Raw genomic sequence first — 21,800 nt, 5'->3', positions numbered from 1 at the left:
TCCCTGGAGGGAGATCTGGGGATCCAGACACCATAAGCACCTTGACTCTGGCTGCCCCTCTGTGATTAGACCAAAGAGTCAGAATAGCAGGAAGATGGCCCTTTGGACTGCAGAACTTTATGTAGTATTTGCTCTGTGGTTGCTGACACGGGGTAAACTATGATGGTGATGGTGTTCTCATCTGTTTAAAACTCGTGAGCTTGGGCGTTCCTGTCATGGCTCAGTGGTAACGAATCCGGCTAGTATCCATGAGGACACAGGTTCAATCCCTGGCCTGGATCAGTGGGTTAAGGATCCGGCGTTGGTGTTGGTCACAGACATGACTTGGATCCCGCGTTGCTGTGCCTGTGGTGCAGGCACAGCAGCTACAGTTCTGATTCGACCCCTAGCCTGAGACGCTCCATGTGCCACGGGTGCAGCCCTAAAAAACATAAATAAATAAATAATAAATAAATAAAATTTGTCAGCTCATTTGGGGAGACCAGAGCCCACAGATTATCCATACTCTCAGGACTTAAATGTTTGCTTGTGGGCTACCGGAACTGGAGGGATGGAGTCTCAGCCTTCCATTGTTCAGCCGAAGAAATAGCACCTTAGGGATGTTTTGTCTGGGGTTTTCTATGTGCTCAAATCAATTTGTGGAGCACTTGCTGTGTGTCATGGTTCATTTATGTGTCAATTTGGGTAGACTCTGGTGCCCAACTGTTTAGTCAAACGTTAGTCTATATGTCGCTATAAAAATATTTTTTCGATGTGGTAACATGTAAATTAATAGACTTGGAGTAAAGCAGATTGCCCTCCCTGTGTGAGTGGGCCTTGTCAAATCAATTAAAGCCGTTAAGGGGAAAGACTGCATTTCACTGAAGAGGAAGGAATTCTGCCTCCAGTGGCAACATCAGTTCTTGTTGGAATTTCCAGCCTGCTGGCCTGCCCTACAGAGTGTGAACTTGCCAGCTCCCACAGTTTTGTGAGCAGAGTCTTCAAAATAAATCCCTCTTGGAGTTCCTGTCCTGGCTCAGCGGAAACGAATCTGACTAGCATCTGTGAGGTTTGATCCCTCAGTGGCTTAATGATATAGTGTTGCCATGAGCTGTGGTGTAGGTCACAGACATGGCTCGGATCCTGTGTTGCTGTGGCTGTGGCCGGCAGCTACAGCTCCGATTCAGCCCCTAACCTGGGAACCACCATGTGCTGAGGGTGTGGCCCTAAAAAGACCAGGGAAAAAGAAAATCTGTCCTGATGCGTCTTATTGAGTCTGTTTCTCTGGAGAACCCTGCCTAATACACTGTGGGACGAGGTTGGTGGGGAGTGGGCAGGTGGTTAACACGTGGCTTCTGGGAACCTTTTTTTTTTTTGTCTTTTTTTTGCTATTTCTTTGGGCCGATATGGAGGTTCCCAGGCTAGGGGTCGAATCGGAGCTGTAGCCGCCGGCCTATGCCAGAGCCACAGCAATGCGGGATCCGAGCCACGTCTGCAACCTACACCACAGGTCACGGCAACGCCAGATCGTTAACCCACTGAGCAAGGGCAGGGACCGAACCGGCAACCTCATGGTTCCTAGTCGGATTCGTTAACCACTGCGCCACGACAGGAACTCCGCTTCTGGGAACCTTAATGCTGACTTGCTGGCCACCTACCAGGCTATACTGCAGAAGTTGTTCTCTTCACAGCCATGTAATTCATAGCCTGGTTGGGAAATGAGCGCTTTTCCCCACACATTCAGTTTTTGGCGTGATGAACCAAAACCAGAATTAAATCCAGCAGAATACCTGTGAGTGAGTCCTTCCACTGTGCCATACTGGTCCTCTTCTATGGGAAATATCTTCCCCCAGCCTAGGCAGCTAAGGCTGAAGCCATTGCTCTATCTGTTGTCCCCGCCGTGTGAATGTCAGGTGTGTGTTGAGTCCATGTGATTTCCCTCACGCTCAAGCTCTGTATTCCAGGAATTAAGCTGAGGTGTTTCCTCTTCCTTAATAGCTACTGGCGGAGTGTGCTTGCTTTAGCTTCATGCTGTGGCTGTGCAGAGCCAAAAAAAAAAAAAAAAAAAAAAAAAAGCCAAAATGTGAATGCTCAGCATTTTAAAATTGAACATTATCAGTGCTTGCTACGTTCCATGGAGGCCTTGGGTGGAAGGTTACAAAACAGGATAAATTGTCATCTAAAAATAAATGAGCTGATATTACATAATGGAAATTCTACATGGGTTAGGATTTTAGCCCCTTTTAGTTCTCTTCTCCTTGAGCTTAATTACACTGAAAAAATTCAGTGAAAAAGTTGAAGGAGAATATTTTGACAGTTAAGATTTAGGCAAAAACCATAACTTTGATTTTCTTCACTTAATATCAATTTAGAAAGGTTTTAATTCAAGGATAGTTGATTTATAATGTTGTGTTAGTTTCAGGTGTACAGCAAAGTGATTCAATTACATATGTATATATTCTTTTTCAGATTCTTTTCCGTTATAGGTTATTACAAGCTATCGAATATAGCTAGCTACCTGTGCTATGCAGTAGGTCATTGTTATTTATTTTATATGTAATAGTATGTATCTGTTATTCCCAAATCCTACTTATCCCTCCCCCCACTGTCCTTTGGTAACCATAAGATTGTTTTCTATGTCTGTGAGTCTGTTTCTGTTTTGTAAATAAGTTCATTTGTCTCTCTTTTTTTTTAGATTTCATAAATAAAATAATATCATATTTACCTTTCTCTGTTTAACTTACTTCATTTAGTGTGATCATCTCTAGGTCCATCCATGTTGCTGCAAATGGCATTATTTCATTCTTTTTTATGGCTGAGTAGTATTCCATTGTATATATATACACCATAGCTTATTTATCCATTCCTCTGTCAGTGGACACTTAGGTTATTTCTGAGTCTTAGCTGTTGTAAATAATGCTGCTATGAACATTGGGGTGCATGTATCTTTTCTAATTAGAGTTTTTATTTTTTTCTGGATACATGCCTAGGAGTGGGGTTGCTGGATCATATGGTATCATATCTGGTTTTGGTTTTTAATATTGATTTTATGCAAGAACATGTTTTTGATCAGATCTTTGAGCATAGGTCTCTCCAAGGCCTGTAACTGGCTATTGCTTCAGTCAGGGGGTAATGGAGCCAGTGATTTCATAGGGTTCTCAATGGCTATAAGGAGACACTCCAAGTAAGGGATTGAGCGGACTCAGTGAGACAGAAAGCAAGCTCCTTTGAAAGAAGCTGAGAGGTGAATCAGATGTTTGCAGAAACTGAAAAGCTGGAAGTATGGATTGAATATGGATCTGAAGCTAAGAATCTAAGATGAATAGGGATAAAGTGACCAGCTAGGATGTACCCTTCCTAGATTCACTTTGCAGAATGTGAATTTACTATAACGTGTATGGTTTTCAGAAGAAGGGACACAGAAAAAGTGGATACCTCTTCTTCTGTTTTGCTTTTTTCTCTCTCATTTCCTGCTAGCTTCCCTTGGCCACCACCCGCCCCCTCATGGCTTTCACCTACCCCCAACCTAACCCTGTCAATAGGCAGGCAAGGCTGATGACTCATGCATTATTTAGAGTGCATGCTGGTGGCACAGAACTGGGTTAGGCAGCTGTGAAAACCTACTGGCTCCCTTGTGACTCTGACTTGCCTTTTCCGTATTAAAATGTGCTGTTCCTCTGCTGCATGTTCCCCAGGGCGCCAAGTGAAAGCTCGCTGTGATTCACAGGATTTTGAAATGTGAAGACTGTCCCTGGATAGGAATGTAGGACCAACTTCTTAACATTTATGTGGTGGTCTATTTTCAGAAGACAGAATGTAGCTGAGACACAGGTCAGAGTTCAGCAAGGAAGATGGAGCAGTGATGATGAAATGCAGTGGTCAGGACACAAGGATGTGGACAAGGATGTGGAAGCCAGGAAACATAAGCTAAAGCCTCTTATGTATCTAAGTCTTAAGATGCTGGTGAGAGACCCTGAAGGCTGCTAAATGTGGTGTATAAACTTGGGCTTGAAACATCTGGGGGCCACCCCAAGAGGGGACCATGTGATAAGTGACATGATTAGGGAACGGGAAGCGGGGTGGTTACAGCAGAAGTTCTGTTGCCCCTGGAACAGAGATTAGAGAAAGACCTCCCCTCCCACTGCCTTTATCCACTGCCCCTCCCAGCCCCATCTGGGAGTAGCACAAAGAAGGCTGATTAACAGAGCAAAGCACATTTTCTAAGCTCCTCACCATAAAAGCCTCAGCACCAGTCCACAAGGGTTGCAGGGATAATCATGGTCAACCATCATCCCTGCCCTCTAGAGTCTTATGATTTCCTAGGAAGGGAGAATTGTCTATAATTTAATGGGTAGAAGGGCTCATGTGGGTGCCCTTGGATGAGCATTTCTAGAGCAGGGAAGTTTTTCACATTTCAAGTCACAGATACACCATCTGAATAAAGTGCAGTGTCCTGCAGAGAGACTGGGGCCTCTGCAGAGTGTCCCTTCTGAAAAACAGGAAGTGGCTAAAGACAAATGACCCGGGGAAGAGAAAATATACCTTTTGGGGGTTACAGTAACTCACGCTTATGGGAAAAGAATGAAACTTGTGAAACAAAATTGTGGCTCCTGGAGGAAGGAGCACTGAGTCAAAGGAGGTGGAACACGGGGGTGGGGGGCAGGTGGGGGAGAGGTGTGAAAAGCTGGGCTCAAGGCAGGAAGAGACCAATCCCAGGACTGAGAGAGGAGCTCCGATGAAGAAAACACCAGAAACTTCCTGAGAGACACAGCCCCCACTGCAGAGGACACATTCCTTCAGCATGAACCATCCTGCTGGGGTGAAGGGGAGGAGAAAGCCAGGCAAGAATTAATTCTAGAGACACTTTCTCAAGGGCGTGGCATAACTTTCCGCATGGCAAAGTGCTTTTCCCCAATGGACCCTCTAAGCCATTCTTTCAAGTTAGATGTGATTTCTTTGTTTTTTATTTTTATATGCTTATCCTTGCCCTAAATCCCTAATTTCGGTGCTGTTTTGGAGGGAAAACATTAGTGTATTCTAGAAGTGGCCCTGTAATACTCTGAAGCAGAAGCGACAGCCAGCTCTTGTGAGCGGGGTATTGCAACCAGGGTGATGTCAATGTCGTATCAGAAATAATTCCACTTTCCTCCTTGTCGCTTCTCCCACCAGCCTCCAGGCAGACCAGGTGGCATCTAGTACATCAGCAGCCCCACGTCGGCCCTCGGGGAGCAGAGTGGCTTCTTGTCCAGTTCCCAGCCTCTCCTCTTAGAAGGTCATTTCCCCTTTGCTTTTCCCCCTGCAGGACTGGGAGCTGCCACCCTCCCCAGAAGGAGTAAGGTAGCCCTTCTTTCAAGTACAAAGAACCATGGGTTCTCCCCTCCTTTTCCTCCCAGCTTTCCAGGCGATATTCCAGTTTTTCCCCAGCCAGGCTACTGGAAACCTCATCTTTCCCCACGTCTGCCCATGAATTACCAGTAGTCACACTGGGTGCACAAATGTGACCCTTCTCATTTGGAGGCCATCTCAGACTGTCCACCTGTCTCTCTCTGTCACATCAGTCTATTTTTTTTTTTTATGGTTATCACAGGACTTGGAAACTACCTTGTATATTTATTTGCAAGTTTATTGTATCTTCTTCTCCCTCTAAAACATTAGGATAATGGAGGCAAGGACTTTGCTTGTCTTATTGATGACGGGGTGTTTAGTGTTTAGAACAGTGTTTGGTGTGTAATAGGTACACAGTCATTTTAATTGTTGTTGAGGATAGAAGATAGAGTCAACTGTAAACCAGAGACTTTGGAGAAGTTAGATATCCCATTGAGCGCTGCCAGAGGGGAACTCAGAGCAGCCACAGGTCACGGGGGCTGAAGGGCCGAGGAAAGAGAAGCATCAAGGTGTGGGAGGGGGGCTAGAGCAGAGGTTCTCAAAGTGTGGTCCTCAGAGCCTGGGGGAGGGCATGTCTCTAAAACCCATTCAGGGAGTCTGTAAGGTCAAAACTATTTTCATGAGCTCATCAAGATGTGACTTTTTCCCTGTGGAGACATTTCCACTGATGGTGCAGGAGCAAGAGAGGATGTGGCATGAACCAAGGCAGAGGCACCATTGTCACCACACACTCACAGCAAAACAGATTCCAGTTTCACTTAAGAATATCCTTGATTGGAGTTCCTATCATGGCTCAGTGGTTAACGAATCTGACTAGGGACCATGAAGTTTCAGGTTCGATTCTTGGCCTTGCTCAGTGGGTTAAGGATCCAGCGTTGCTGTGAGCTCTGGTGTAGGTCGCAGATGTGGCTCGGATCCTGCATTGCTGTGGCTCTGGCGTAGGCCGGTGGCTACAGCTCTGATTCGCCCCCTAGCCTGGGAACCTCCCTATGCCATGGGAGCAGCCCTAGAAAAGGCAAAAAGACAAAAAAAAAAAAAAAAAAAAAAAAAAAAAAGAATATCCTTGATAAATCAGTAAAAGCTGCTCATTCTATGAAATCTCAACCTAGAGTACATGTCTATTTCATATTCTCTGTAATGAAATGGGAAATACAAATAGAGCATTTCTGCTGAATAACGAAATATGTTAGTTTTCTGGAGGAAAAACATTTGACAATTGAATCGTGAGCTAACTGGCTTTTGTGTGTGTGTGTCATGGGACACAATTTTACTTTAGAGAATGAAAGAAAGACAAACTATTGTTATTTAGAGCTGGGCATTTGTTAAAAATGACTAAAGCAACCTTGTCAAATAAAACTACTGACACGACCAGCTGCCAGTGATAAAATTTTAACTTTCAAAAAATAAGAATTATGGAAAACTTGAGTTCAGCATGGGAGGCTTAATAGTTCCTTAGAAAGACTTTTCTGATGAGATTGGTGGTGCTATATTAATAATGGAATTTTTTGATGTTGCAATAAAATATGTCAGTGTTGGGGCTGATCTGTATAACTCAGTGAATCAGTATTTTTCAAATGTTACAGAATCATTCATGGGAAAATGAACTGTTTAAAGAGTAGAATAGATCAATGGATTTCATATAAGAGAGTTTTAAAAAGTTCCTTGACAAAGGTTTCGTATTCCACACTGAAAATGAACTTTAAACAAATGAGTACTTACTGAGTTTGATTGCAGTATCAAAGAATGTATACAATTATCTTTAAAAAAAAAAGAACTATTAAATACTCCTTCTATACATTTGGTCTGGTTTTGCTTCATAAAATTCAACTTAAACAAGATATTACAACAGATGCAATGTAGAAGCAGAGTAGCTATGAGAATCAAGCTGTTTTCTCTGAAACTAGATATTTAAAGAGATTTTTAAATGATGTTACTCTTCTCACTAACTTTTTTTTTTGTTTTGGAAAGTCATTATTTGTCATAATTTATGTTGATATGTAACACATTATTATTATTACCTTCAAACAGATATTTTTAAAATTTCTCAATATTAATGTCTAATATGGTAGATACTGATAACCCATGTTAAAAAAAAAAAAGGTGCTTAGGATCCTCTTTTAAGAGTATAAGTGAGGAAAAAAACAAAGCAAAAGAAGTGTGAGTGGATTCAGAGACCAAAATGTTTGGAGAACCTTTGGCCTAGATTAGGCTTAAACTCAGCAGTGGCTCCAAAGAAAATGAAGCATTTCCGCTCACTTTTCTCTTTAATTGAGGCCGAGTCCGCACCAATGAAGTGAATTAGAAAATTATGCTGAAGGAAGAGGGGTAATATTGATGGGTACTCCTTTGTGCTATGGGATGTCTGCTCTCACTTTTTCTTCAGACCTGTCCTGAGAGGGCATAGTCACTGAGTCCCATTTTGATAGAAGAGAGAGGCTCCGAGGAATCAGGTACCTTACCCAAGATCCTAATTCTAAGTGGGTGGCAGAACCACAAGTCTGCCCAGCACTTCCCACTAGACCACAGCACATCTGACAATTATCAGAAATGTTTAGGTCCAGAATACTCTCAGCTGGAATGTAAGCATAATTGAGGTAAAATATGGTTTTGATGTATTTGAATGATCTCAGGGACTGCTTTGCCATGCTACTACCCTGGGCTGGTAAAGACAATGGCATCGCAGAATAGTTACCAAATTTCCTGAGAAACTATAAACTAGCTGGGCCTCTCTTTTAACTTCTTGGAATGAATAATTCTTCTTCCTAAGGAAAAAAGCTAAGTGTGTGTGTGTGTTTTTTTTTTTTTTTTTTTTTTTTTCCCTTTCTGTTTCTGTTCTGGCATTCTTTTGAGAGCATGGAACTGATTACTAAATAGGGTCAAACAGCTTGAGTTGGGCTTCCTGTGTGAATGTGAACAGCGCGGATTTCCAGCCTTTCGTTTGATATGTTATCTGTGGCAGCTGTGCCCGCCGCTGGAGTTTCAGATGGTTTCCTTCAATTTCCTGTATTGTTGGAACAGTAGATGTGTGTGCACAGTGCCTGTGGAGACAGAAGAGGGCTCTTTCTGCATGGCTTTCCTCGGATTTTGTGAAAGGTTTTCGGTCAGACCTGCGGAGGACCATGTTTTTTCCTGGAAAGAGCCCTGATTTAGCACAAATGCAGGTCAAATGCTTATCTGCCACGAATTTTCTGCATAGTTTGGGGCAAATTACTTAGTTCTCAGGCCCAGTGCTGCTTCCTTAGGACTCCTTTCAGCTCCAAAATTTGGCAGCTCAGACCTGTAAAAGCCTCCCTTTCCAACTCATCACACTTTGTTGTTCTGAAGCGTTCATTTTTCTTCTTTCTGACTGTATTTCCCATGTGCTGTTTGTCCTCTTCCATCTCCCTTAATTATCCCAAAATTAAATACTTACAAGAAGTTCTCCCTAAATGGTTTTCCTTCATCAGCTCTTTATAATTCAGTTCTCATTGTCTCTAAAGTAACATTACAAACAGTCAGCCTTTTCTTAGAGGATTCAGAATGTGTTCACTTCCTATTCAGTTCTAGAGGGGGCAGGGGTGGTGTCTAGAGAGTGGAGATTGGATTCTTTTTTTTTTTTTTTTTTTTTTTTTTTTTGGTCTTTTATCTTTTGTCTTTTTGTTGTTGTTGTTGTTGCTATTTCTTGGGCCGCTCCCCCGGCATATGGAGGTTCCCAGGCTAGGGGGCGAATCAGAGCTGTAGCCACCGGCTTACGCCAGAGCCACAGCAACGCGGGATCCGAGCCGCGTCTGCAACCTACACCACAGCTCGCGGCAACGCCGGATCCTTAACCCACTGAGCAAGGGCAGGGACCGAACCCGCAACCTCATGGTTCCTAGTCGGATTCGTTAACCACTGCGCCACGACGGGAACTCCGAGATTGGATTCTGACTGCATCCTTCCTCAGCCATGGTACAGCCCAGAGATGCTGGGCTGGCAGCCATGTCTCCAGATGATCTATTTTTATTAAATTTAATTAGATTTAGGGAGTTCCTGTCGCGGCTCAGTGAAAATGAATCTGACTGGTATCCATGAGGACGCGGTTTCGATCCCTGGCCTTGCTCAGTGGGTTAAGGATCCGGCGTTGCCCTGAGCTGTGGTGTAGGTCACAGATGCGGCTCAGATCCCGAGTTGCTGTGGCTCTGGCGTAGGCTGGCAGCTGCAGCTCCGATTTGACCTCTAGCTTGGGAACCTCCATGTGCCCCAGGTGTGGCCCTAAAAAGACAAAAAATGCTAATACTAATAATAATTAGATTTAAATATTCAGGATGATGGCAAGTTTAATTCATCCTGCTTTCATGACCCAGTATGAACATTTAAAGTGGAAACAGGACTTCAAACTTCTCTTGCATTCTCCACAAACTTGGGCTGTCCCTCCCTCTTTCCGCCTCCCCAGATCTTCCACGAGTGAGTCTAGCGCCATCTAGTGATGAGATGGGCTGACACTTTGCTGCTTGATTCTTCCAATGCTTGCCCAAGAAAACCTGTAGACTGAAATATGGGTAAACAGGGACTTAAAATATTGAGGACACTTGAAGCAGATCGCTTAGTATAGCAAAAGTCCCAATGTGTTATTAACCATGTAAATGTGCGTAAGTTGCAGAATCCTTGGGATCATGTGAAGCGAAGAGTTATGGGCATCTTCACTTTAGGTCAGTCCTATTTGGTTTTGAACTTTTCAGTGATTTTTGTGTTTTTAGTGTGAGATCCAGCTGTTGAGGTTTGGTTACTTCTACTCCTGTGGAAAACATGGGCAAGTTGCTTGATTTTTCTTAGCCTGTTTCTTTCTTTCTTGTTTGTAGAAGGTCATTTCTAAAATCCTTTCAACCCCTTAAAAAATTTCACTCAACCACAAACACTATAATTCTGTGATTTACTCTAGTGATTGTACATACTTTGAATCCTCCAGAGGTGCAGGAAGAATACCAATGGTTTTCATTGATTGAGTACTGCTACGTCTCTGGTATTGTTTTAGGAACTTTAAGCACGTTTGCCTGTTTATTTAATCTTAAAAAATTCTCACTGATGAAACTCTGTAAAATGGATATTATTATGCTCACTTTATAGAAAAGAATGTAAGGCTACCACAGCCTGCTCTCCGTGTTCACAAACTGGTAAAGAAGGTAAAAGAGAAACAAATGAGAAATATGCTATTATAATTATCATTCATCATAATGCCATTTGCAGGGTTCCAACAATACCAAGTGGCTTCAAGCCACAGCAGAGGAGATATTTCTCTTTCACATACTCATAAAGCTGCTGTCACAAGGCAGTCATTAGAGAAATAGTCAAACAGCCATGTTTTCCAAGGATTCAGGGGGAATCACATTTTTAAGCTCTAATGTGGTACCCAGACCTCTTCGCTGTGAGCTGAGCAGTGAGGAGATGTAGAAAGTTAGGCCCTCAAGAGTAACTACTGTGTCCCAGCTGCTGAAACAGGGATGGCAGGTGGCAGCACCCTCATGGGGACAGCTCTGTGGGCCTGAGCACGACTCCATAACAGTGTCCTATTTGTTTTCCTTGATTGGTTTGCTTGGGTCTTCTTTTTGAAAGTGTGCTCTGTAGGGTGTTAATATATTTTATGAGACAGATGGAAGTGTCCAGGTCAAATAGTACGGAAACTGCTGGGTTGCATAAATTTATTTTTTTTTTTGTCTTTTTGTCTTTTTTTTTTTTGTTGTTGTTGTTATTGTTGCTATTTCTTGGGCCGCTCCCGCGGCATATGGAGATTCCCAGGCTAGGGGTTGAATCGGAGCTGTAGCCACCGGCCTACGCCAGAGCCACAGCAACGGGGGATCCGAGCCGCGTCTGCAACCTACACCACAGCTCACGGCAACGCCGGATTGTTAACCCACTGAGCAAGGGCAGGGACCGAACCCGCAACCTCATGGTTCCTACTCGGATTCGTTAACCACTGCGCCACGACGGAAACTCCTGGGTTGCATAAATTTAAATGGGTTTCTTGGCTCTGGCGTAGGACTGCTTGAAAGGTTTTGTATGTCAATGTGTACTTTTAATTTAATTTATAAACTGCATGTATTTTAATAGGTAAATTAAATAACTCTCAATAGTTGGGGATAAGACAAAAAAAAAATGTAACTCTTCTCTCTAATCTAGAAACCCTGTTACCTAACCACTGTTGGTATGTGTGTGTGTAAATTTCCAAAAACATCCTGGAAGCATCACCTTTCTTATGTAGGATAGCACATTAATTCTGATGAATGTTGAAAACGTTCTCTGGCTGTCACCTGGCAACCTGGTCTTTACTCACACAGCACGATGCTGAGCCCAGTAGCTACTGCCCCATGGAGGCAGAGTTATACTCTCCAGGTTTCATGCTCCTCCCAGCATCAAATTTCCCTCCAGGTTCCTGTTGACACTGGAGCTCGTTACCTATTAAATTTGATGAATGGGCAGCCCCACACTGACCTGATGTCCAGCGGACTGTCCTATATTATAGAAGTTAGTCATGCATTAGTTTATTATCGGGTGTAAATTATATGCTTAAGTCTATTAAGAATTTTAGGCTGCCAAGCATTTTCTGGGAAATCCTGGACCCTGATTCAAGGAGTCCTACCTTTTTAGGAATAATATCTTTTCTATATACCAGGCACTTGACATATATTAATTTGACTAACGCCTGCTCACCAGCAACCCTGTAAAAATAGGTGACTGTAACATCTGTAATTTATAGAAGGGGAATTGAACCAAGGTGGCTTAGGCACTTGCACCCCTGAACCACAACTTCCAGAATCTCTCAGCAGCTCCTCCCGTTTCTCCTTGTTGGCCTTTGATACCCTCTAGGACTTCTGCTTCTCAGAACCTCAGCTGATCATGACATGGCCTTCTTGAGCATTCACTGACCCATGAAACATCCCTCCTCCCTTCAGCTCTCACCCCCCCATCCTTAGCTTACTGCCTTAAGTATGACATATTTTGAACAGCTTCTGTGTCAAACTCTATAGTTTCTATAGTAAGATGTGATGTGAAAGAAACAGAAAGCAAACATTTATATACACACTTGGCTTGAATAAAGGGAAAGTACATAGAAAAGGAGGCTAAAAGGAAAGATGGTGATGAGATTATGTTAATATTGCAGGGTAATGGATGATTTTTTTCTTTATTAATTTTCTGAAATATGGTTGTTTGAGATATTAAATGGGAGAGATTTTTTTTAATGAATTTATAAATTTCTTTCCCCAAACCAAAGGACACCTATCAACTCAGATGGTTACTATATAATATCATAAGATACGGAGTAATTTTTTTTTTTGTCTTTCTAGGTCTGCACCCATGGTATATGGAAATTCCCAGGCTAGGGGTCGAATTGGAGCTGTAGCTGCTGGCCTACACCACAGCCACAGCAATGCCAGATCCAAACTACATCTGCAGCCTATGCTGCAGCTCAAGGCAATGCCAGATCCTTTAATCCACTGAGTGAGGTCAGGGATTGAACCTGCATCCTCATGGGTACTAGTCAGGTTCTTAACCTGCTGAGCCATGACAGGAACTCCAGAGTAATCTTTATAATGGTTACCTTTTATCAATTGATTAATAATTGCTGTTTACCTTATGTATATAATTTTGAATCCCCATGAAGAGTCACCAAAAAGGCTATTATTGTGCTCTTTTTGGAGTTAAGGAAACCAAGGAATAGAGAAATCCAGTGATTTTTTCTGAGACCACAATTGCCAGGGGACTTCAAAGTGCCCTCTCAGATAAACATGCATCTGCACTTCCTGAAAGTCTGTGGGCTGTTGTCACACAAACCCCTTGGTCAGTAGTCATCATTCATCTGGTAGAAAGAGTTATTATATAAGACCACCATTTTCATGGTACCCAGAATTTTTTTTTCTTTTTTCTTGGCCACACCCGCAGCATACGGAAGTTCCTGGGCCAGGGATCCAGTCCAAGCTGCAGCTGCAGCCTATGCCATGGCTGCTGCAACACTGCATCCTTAACCTGTTGCACCGCCGTGGGAACTCTGGTACCCAGAAAATTTGTTGCTATATCCGATCATATGAAGAGTGGCAGGAACATCACAAGACTCTATCTACAGCCTCTGGCAGCACTCCTGGGTCCGGCTTCTAACATTAATGCATCAGCAGATGTGCTGGCCTGTCTCCAACAGGGCCCCCAGTGAGGCCTGTTTCCTGGATGCATGCTCTTGTGTGACCCTTCCAACATCATATCAGAATTGTTACCAAAATAACCCAGCAGAGGTGATTATTTGTCAGCTCTGAGACCATCTTGCAGGGTAGTTTCTGATTTCGCCTTTCTTTGGATGGGTGGGCACGGTGAAGTAGGGGTCTAGGGCCACTTTTGATGCACAAGCTGTGAGTCTTGGTGGTAGGGTCACAGTACTGTCTTCTAGGGGCATGTGTTACCTGAAGCAAACAGCTAGGTTATTTTTTTTGATCCTAACATCATTCGACACAGGCACAGGGAAGTGTGTTGGTTTCCATGCTGGGGGGCTTCAGACATGCTGGCGTGAAGGAGGGAGGGTCAGGTCTTTGGAGGAGAGGGCTAGCAGGAAGAGGATAAGGGGGACAGAGGCTTCAAAGGAGATTTATTTGAATGAGGGGTGGAAATTTAGTGTGAATTCTACAAACTGGGAAAGTGTCTCTCAGACTTTAATGTTTGTACCCATCTGCTGTGATGTCAATAAAGTGCAGATGCCTATGCTGTGCTTCCAGGTTCCCAGGTGAGGTTGATGCTGCTGGTCTGGGGACAGTACTTTGTGTCATGATGTCCCAGACCCAGAGAGGGGTGTGTCCAGCCATGAAGAGGTCCAGTGTATTCAGGGAGCATCACCAGGGTTTCTTGTGGATGGTGGTGGCGGATGAGGCAAGAGAGAGGCTCTGGATGGGGGGAGGTGAGGGGACTTGTGGCCAGAAGAGGAGCGGGGCTCTGTGAGCCAGGTTCCCACCTGCGAGCGTACATCTGAGGGAATTAGAAGCAAAAGATCTCAGTTGTTGAGTTGGGAGTGGATTCTCTTCACTGGTATGGGTGCCTTTTGCCTGCAGCCAGGCTGAGAACCATGTCTGTAAGCAAAGGAGAGCCAGGAAAGGTTTATAAAGCAGGTTTACCTTTTAGGTGACTCTGACGGCCATGTGGGGCTGTGGTGAAATGGCAAAGGAGGAGGCCTGAGTTTGTAGGAGAAAATGTAGAAAAGGAGAGACCCCAGCCATGATGACTAAGCAAAACCCAGCCAACTGCCCCAACCACCCCTCCCCCACACATCTGCTTCTGTAAACTTGTTTCCGCATCTGTTACTTTGCCAGTTCTCACTCTGGTCCACCAAGCACGGACCTGGAAGAACTAGCCCATAAAAGCCTTGTGAAACTCCTCTTCGGGGCTCAGACTCCAGAGAGCAATCTCCTCTGAGCCCGCAGGCGCAGGCGTAATAAACTTGAATTCTCCAACTCTCCAAGTGCTCGCTTGGTTTCTCGCCAGGTGAAAGAGCTGCTGGAGCTGGTACACTGTGGCCACAGAGCTGCTGGAGCTGGTACACTGGCCATTGGGCTGCCACCAGAGCTGATACACTCCAGCCCTGGGCTGCTGACAGCAGCCACAACAAGTTTGGCAGAGGGGGGACCTTTGGGCGTTTCCTTTAGTTACTGAATTAACGTGGATCAGAAAGCTGGGCCTGAGGGAATGAGATTTCCCTGTTGGTAGGGAAAGTGCCGAGCTCTGGGCATTTACTACTCTGGGACTTAGATGTTTCTCAGGGATGTATGGCCGGTAGGACCCTTCCAGACCCTGGGCTCCTGGGATTAGTGTGGAACCACCAAAGCCTGCTGGGGACACAGAGGAACCAGAGTGGGCACAGTGTGGGGGCAGTGAGGACAATGAATATCAGTGAGGATGCTGCCCAGACTTGCCTAAGCCTGACCCTGACACCATCGGACAATTCCTAGTTGGATATGTCACCAGAAAAAATATAAAAATATAATCTATAATATAAATATATATTTATATCTTAGAATATAATATAATCTATAATATAAATTGTTAGAGCGCCAGGGAAAGAAAAACTGCTGACTGGAGCAGTGAGATCTCAAGCAAGATGTATTGACCAGCAGAGTGGCTGGGAGCACTGAGCAAGAGGAACTCAGAACCCCCCCGCCCTTGGGAGAGAATCAGGTTTTATAGGCAGGGGGTCATGTGCTGAGTTCTGTAGGTCCAGGATGGCAGTTGAGATCATGGTATAAAATTTAACTTTCTCCTTGGGGCTGTCTTTGTCCTTGGGAAGTCAGCCGCTTCATGGGCTTGGTTGTTCGTCCTGTGGAGGTCTGATAAAGTGGAAACTGCAGATCTGGGTCTGGATAGGTCAATGACTCATGTGGACTTAGTCTTTTTCAGGCCTTCATTTTAGATTTTAGAATTTTGTATAAATTAGAAATTTGGGATTTGACCTGTTTTTGCTACAGATGCTCGCTTCTTCTCTTTCTTTGCATTTTTTTTCCCCTAGCTGAGTAATGATACAAATGTTACAGCTTCTTTACTCACCAGTTATTCCTGTTGTCCAGTTTGCTAATTTAAACAAGATTTCTGGGCCACCTGTTGGAGGAAGATATTACTTTTGACCCTGTGTCACGTGCCTTCCTTGATGCTGTTCCCTTGCCTGACGCTTTGAAACGCAAACACAGGTTCTATCTTATTCAGGTGGCCCAGGATTGTTATCATTAACCTGAATTTATAGGTGAAAAAATTGTACAGATGAGGAAATTGATGCTCAGGATGGGTCAAGCAGTTTGGTTAAGCCCGTCAATCTTAACAGCAGTGAGTGATAGAACCTAGCAGGGGGTTAACACTTGAGAGGAAGGAAGCCATTTGCTCTCTTATCTCACCTTGGTCCAAGCTCACCACACTCTCTTTTCACTTGTGTCCTGAGGACTTCCTCCCAGGCAGCCAGCTGCATGGGGATCACCCTCAGGTGTTGAGAAAGGGTGTCCCTTCAAAACCTGAAAATCAAGACCCCCAGTTCTTGGTTTTCCAACTCGAACCTCCCATTTAGGTGAAAGGCAAAGGATGTTTTTTTCTCATCTCCACACTAGACCTTCCCCGGCCTGGGAAAGGATAAAGCAGGAGCCGTCAGATGTAAGTCATTAAAGGCTGCAGAGAACCCCATTTCATGCATTTCTCCAGCCCAGTCAGCCCCAGGCCAACCACGTGGTTCTCCATGGGGTGACCGCTGGCAACTGCAGAGCTGAGGACCGATTATAACCCATCAAATGTTTATCGAGTGATTGTCCTGTGCACTGTTTTTCTTTCTTTCTTTTTTTTTTTTTTTTTTTTTTTTTTTTTGTCTTTTTAGGGCCACACCAGCGGCATATAGAGGTTGCTAGGCTAGGGGTTGAATTGGAGCTGTAGCTGCTGGCCTATACCACAGCAACGCCAGATCCTTAACCCACTGAGGGAGGCCAGGGATCAAACCTGCATCCTCATGGATGCTAGTCAGGTTTGTTTCCACTGAGCCACGATGAGAACTCCTGTGCACTGTTCTTGTTGCGGAAGATAGAGCAGTGGACAAAAAGTAAAACCGCAAAACAAAATCCCTATCCTCTCGGAGCCCAACATCTTAAAGGAGTGGGGAGCAGATAACACGTACAAGTAAAATATAATGTTTCAAGATAATAAGGGCTATGGGAAAAGACGAAGCATGGAGGGGAACAGGGAATGTGTGTGTGCGTGCACATGGAATTTCAAATGGATTGATGGAAGAGACCACTCTGAGAACATGATATCTGAGCCAAGGCTAGAAGGAAGTGAGGGGAACACTGCTTATACTTCAGGGAAAAGCATTCCCAGTAGAGAGAACAGCAAGTGCTGAGTCCCTGAGTCCTGAAATGTTTGAGGAATGGCAAGGAGGCAGTAAGGGTAGAGCTGGGAACACAGAGGAGCCAAGTAAAAGGTGAGACTAGAGGGTAGTGGGGTCTGTGCAGTAGGTGCTGGAAGGTCACTGGAAATTCTCTTCTTAGCACTCTTGGGCCAGAACAGCCATGCTGTGCAGTGTCCTGAAACTGTTCGGCCACATCTGATCGGACAGGGGTGCTGTGGACAGACAGCCCCTTTCAATGGCTCAAGACATGCAGCTGTCATGGGAATGGATGTAGAAGTTAGGGGGTTGGGTGGGGAGGTGGACGCCCAGCTCGGTGGTGGGGCGTGTGTCTATCGAGGAAAGCCCCAGAGGCCTCCCCCGTCTCCCCCAAGTCACTTCCCACCCATGAAGCTCAGTTTTCCTCTCCTCCTGTTCTCTTTACCAAACCACATGTGCAATATTGCACGTTGTCGGAGCCCTCCATGTTTCAGCAGTATTCCAATGTCACTTTAGCCACTACAGTCCTTTATTGCCTCTGAACGTATTTGATATTGCCCAAAGATCTGCCTTTATTTTTCTTCCACAGAGTTTATGTTTTTCTACTTTCAGTCACCTGTAATTCCTTGTTATCACTAAACAACTTCTAAGTCTGAAGCAGTATGGGTTAGAAGAAATAGCAGTTTGCTCTGACAGCCTCTCTCTCTGCAAATCTCTCTGTGCAGATTTGTCTGAAGTACTACTTGGTTACCAGCTAGTTACCAGGTGTCTGAAGGACCAGTTAGTATTGGCTCAGCAGCAGCGGGTTCTGGCAAGACCTTTAAGTGGTGCTGGGTGTGTGCCGATGGCACAGGTTACTGCTAGCTTTTATTGTCCAGAAGAGGGCGCTCTAGTTCTACTTTCACCACGCGGTCCTCTGCAATGCAGCTCCTGCCTGGACTCCTGTTCACAGCCTCCCAGGCAGCCAGGTGGGAATGTGGTTGCCATTTCCTCCTTCTCTTCATCCTGGCTCTCTATAGATTCTAGCTCATTCTCTCTGAGCTCTGCACGTATGTTATTTTCACTTCTAAACTTCTGTCCCAGCTCCTCACTGGCCTCCTCTACCCCTCTGAAGACTCCTCCAGCTCTCAGTCCCCTCCCCACCACACCCTCACTCTCTGCTCCAGAGTAATCTTCTGAAGCATCTGCTCAAAAATCCTCCCAAGGCTTGCCAGAGTTAGAAGTTGAATTCTAAATCCCTTAGTGCAGCATTCAAGGGCCATGAGAATCAAAACTGCCACCTGCTTCTGCAGTTTTCTCCGCCTTTTTAACCCTAATAGAGTGGGTAGGACAAGGGCATTTGCACAGACGAATGCAAGTGCAAAGCTTGGACCCTCTTTCTGCTGCAGCGGACAAGGGCAGGCAGCCTGACCTCTTTTCTTTCTTTTTTTTTTTTTAAGGGCTGCACTCTCAGCATATGGAGATTCCCAGGCTGGGAGTCAAATTGGAGCTACAGCTGCCGGCCTACACTGCAGCCACAGAAACGCCAGATTCGAGCTGTGTCTGCAACCTGCACCACAGCTCACGGCAACACCGCATCCTTAATCTAGTGAGCAAGGCCAGGGATCAAACATGCAACCTCATGGTTCCTAGTCGGGATTCGTTTCCGCTGCGCCACAGTGGGAACTTAACAGCCTGACCTCTTAAGCTCGAGTTCCCACCTCTGCCAGTGGGGCTCAGTAACACGTGCCCCTCCAGCCGGTGCGACAGTTAATGAAATTGTAAACCTGAAAGTTCTTGGCCCAGAGTGCCTCCATGATAAATTGGCCATCACTGTTATCATCTTTGTCATTGTCCCTGTCCCCTGAGCTTCTCTTCCTCTTCACCATTGCCAAATTCCATTTGAAAGTAGCAGCTCCACCCACTTTATGCCAAGCCTGAAGGCTGGGCACAGGAATCTTTGCCAAGATTCCTAAACTCAGGGCTAGTGTTCAGCCTCATGGTACAAAGGAGGCTATGTCCAGGCAGGCTTCTCCCACTCCTGGGGCAGAGTTGGGAGTGCTGGTGGGGCTGCTCTGGCCTTCTTTTCAATGTGGCTTCTCCATGGATCAACCGGGGCCCCCACCTCTAGAAGCATGGATTGGGTTAATTTCATGGTCCTGTTCTCTGGAGCAAGAGACCCTGGCTGAACACCGGAGGCCTGGCTGAACTGATTTTTTAGGAGTGACTTATGGGGAGGAAGGGATTTCCTTTTGTATCTCCAGCTTTTATGCCCATCACTATATACTTAGCAAATGCTATGGCCTCTGTTTTTTCAAGAGGAGGAGAAAGCTGCTAACTGATGGTTAAATATTGGTCACTGGTGGTTTTCACATTAACCCTTGATCCATGAACACCAAGGACCAAGCCCATAGCATCAGTTTTCATCTGTGTGCTGGTGCTCGGGGAGATGCCGTAGCTTCTTCCCTGGCAGGGAAGGGGTGGAAGGTGGTCAGGTGGCACAGGCCAGGGCACCATCTGCTCTAGAACGCGGCCCTGCTGAGCAGCGTTGGAGCCATGCAGTGCCAGCCTCAATCCCCTCTGACTTCCTGCCCCCACGTCCAGCTCTGATGAGAGCTGACACCCTGTGGTTGGAGCAGGTCAGGAGAATAAAAGTGTTTGCATTCCAAGACCATAAATAATGGTGCTCTCTCAATGTTAGTACTGTATTTTTACACACACCCACTTTCAGATAGTCTAATGCATTTTTATTCATCTTAAATGATGTCTTTTTAATTAATAGTATCTCTTTACTAACTCATTAAAGACACTATTGTTATTATTTTTGGCGCATCTGAGGCATGTGGAAGTTCTCCAGGCCAGGGATCAAACCTTTGCCACAGCAGTGACAATGCCGGATCCTTAACTGCTAGGCCACCAGGGAACTCCAAAGACACTCTATTATTAAATGGTTAGCTTATTTTTCTTTAGAAAAAAAATAACAGAATCCAAATATGAATTTTCCCAGTTCTGTTGATTCTAAGGAGAGGTGGCTGTCCGAATGGAAGGACGGTTAATAGCTGTCCTGTCACACTCCACAGAGTGGAGATGAAAGGCAAGATTTTGTTCATCTAGTAACATTGTTGAAAAGTACACTAAGACATAACTTCTTATACATTTAATAAGCATACAAATTATACTATTGTTAATAATACTTACTTCAAAAGATCCTAAACATTGGTTAATGCAAATAAAGTATCTTGAAGTTAGTACAACAGTCAAGATATTTTGTACCATCTTGTGCTTTTAAAACTATTGCTAGCTGCTTCTGGGAAAAGCTAAAGAAACTAGCTCTATATTGTAGAAGAAGACGATTTTTGTTCTTTTGATAAAAAATCACATCAAAAATCTATTCCATGAAATACATTTTCAGTGTAATCACTCATTTGATGTTTCACAAGTGCAAAAGGTCACTAGTGACAGCAAACACGAAATGTCTAGGAATGTATATGCACATTTTTACATGATGTATATTTATAAGAACATCTAAAGAAAATGAGACGGCTTTTATATACATATTTGAAGCATCCCAGAAGTACTACTGGGGTCCATATTAGTGAGCCTTAAGTATTGCCAGGGTTCTGTGTAAATATATAGTAGAAAAGCAAACCTTTACTAATTGTGTGCCTCTACATACCTTAATAGAAAATCTCATGGAAGCGGTATGATAGCTCGTTAAAGAAATGCCTGTCATTCAGCCCATTTCCCTGCTGGGTGAGCATAAATATAAATGTAAATTTTTCATGGAATTCAACAGTCCGTTACACTGGCTACAGATGAACAACAGTGACCTCTCTGTCTTTTCTATGCAGAGGCAAAATCCAAAGAAAAATAAATATTTCATGTGGAGAAAATCCATTGTTCCATGTAGACTAATTATTAAGCAATTGGGTTGGGGTAAATTTTATTTTTCCCAGCTCTAGTTGAAGAAGAGATAAAATATATATTCATTTGGCAGATGAGGGATCCAGTTTGATAGTCAGCTCTTGGCCATATAGATGATATTATAGCTCTGCTCTCGCCCAGCTAGAGTGATGACAAAGTATAATCTACTGGGAGAGACTCACATCTACAGGGGGCTGGAATGTGGGTTATAACTGAAATGATTCACATTCCTACTTACGTATCGCATACTCTGGGACTTGTGATGAATAAAAATAGGACAATTCACAGTGAGTATTTTCTCTTTGATTAGCTCTCAGGTTTCCCGTTTGCATTTGCCATGCCTTGCCAAATGCCTTCTATTTGCATTATCATTTCAATCCTTGGCTGGTGAGAGTCCTTTTAAAATATTCCCACTCCCAATTTTGTGGATAATCAAGGTTGCCAATATGGAGTCTCTAATAGCAAATCAATAATCATAAACTTGAGTTAAGATTGTGATGAATGGAGTTGAGCATTCTGGTTGGAGGTCTGCTGAGGCTTCTGTACCTCTTTTCCACTCCCATGGTTTTTCCATCTGTTGGATGGGTCCGTGATAACACTTACCTCATATGCCCTTTGAATTGACAGAATGAAACCTGTTTCATCATTTTTCTTTAGAGGATTACAATTGGCATTTGAAATCCAAGTTTATATC

This window comes from Sus scrofa, chromosome 17 (assembly GCF_054392235.1).
Source record: "Sus scrofa isolate SSC_HxYL_T2T_F1_AM1 chromosome 17, Sscrofa_HxYL_maternal_Yorkshire_Landrace_v2.0, whole genome shotgun sequence".
Lineage (NCBI taxonomy): Eukaryota > Metazoa > Chordata > Mammalia > Artiodactyla > Suidae > Sus > Sus scrofa.
The sequence above is the reverse complement of the archived record's forward strand: the minus strand, read 5'-3'. Positions refer to the sequence as shown.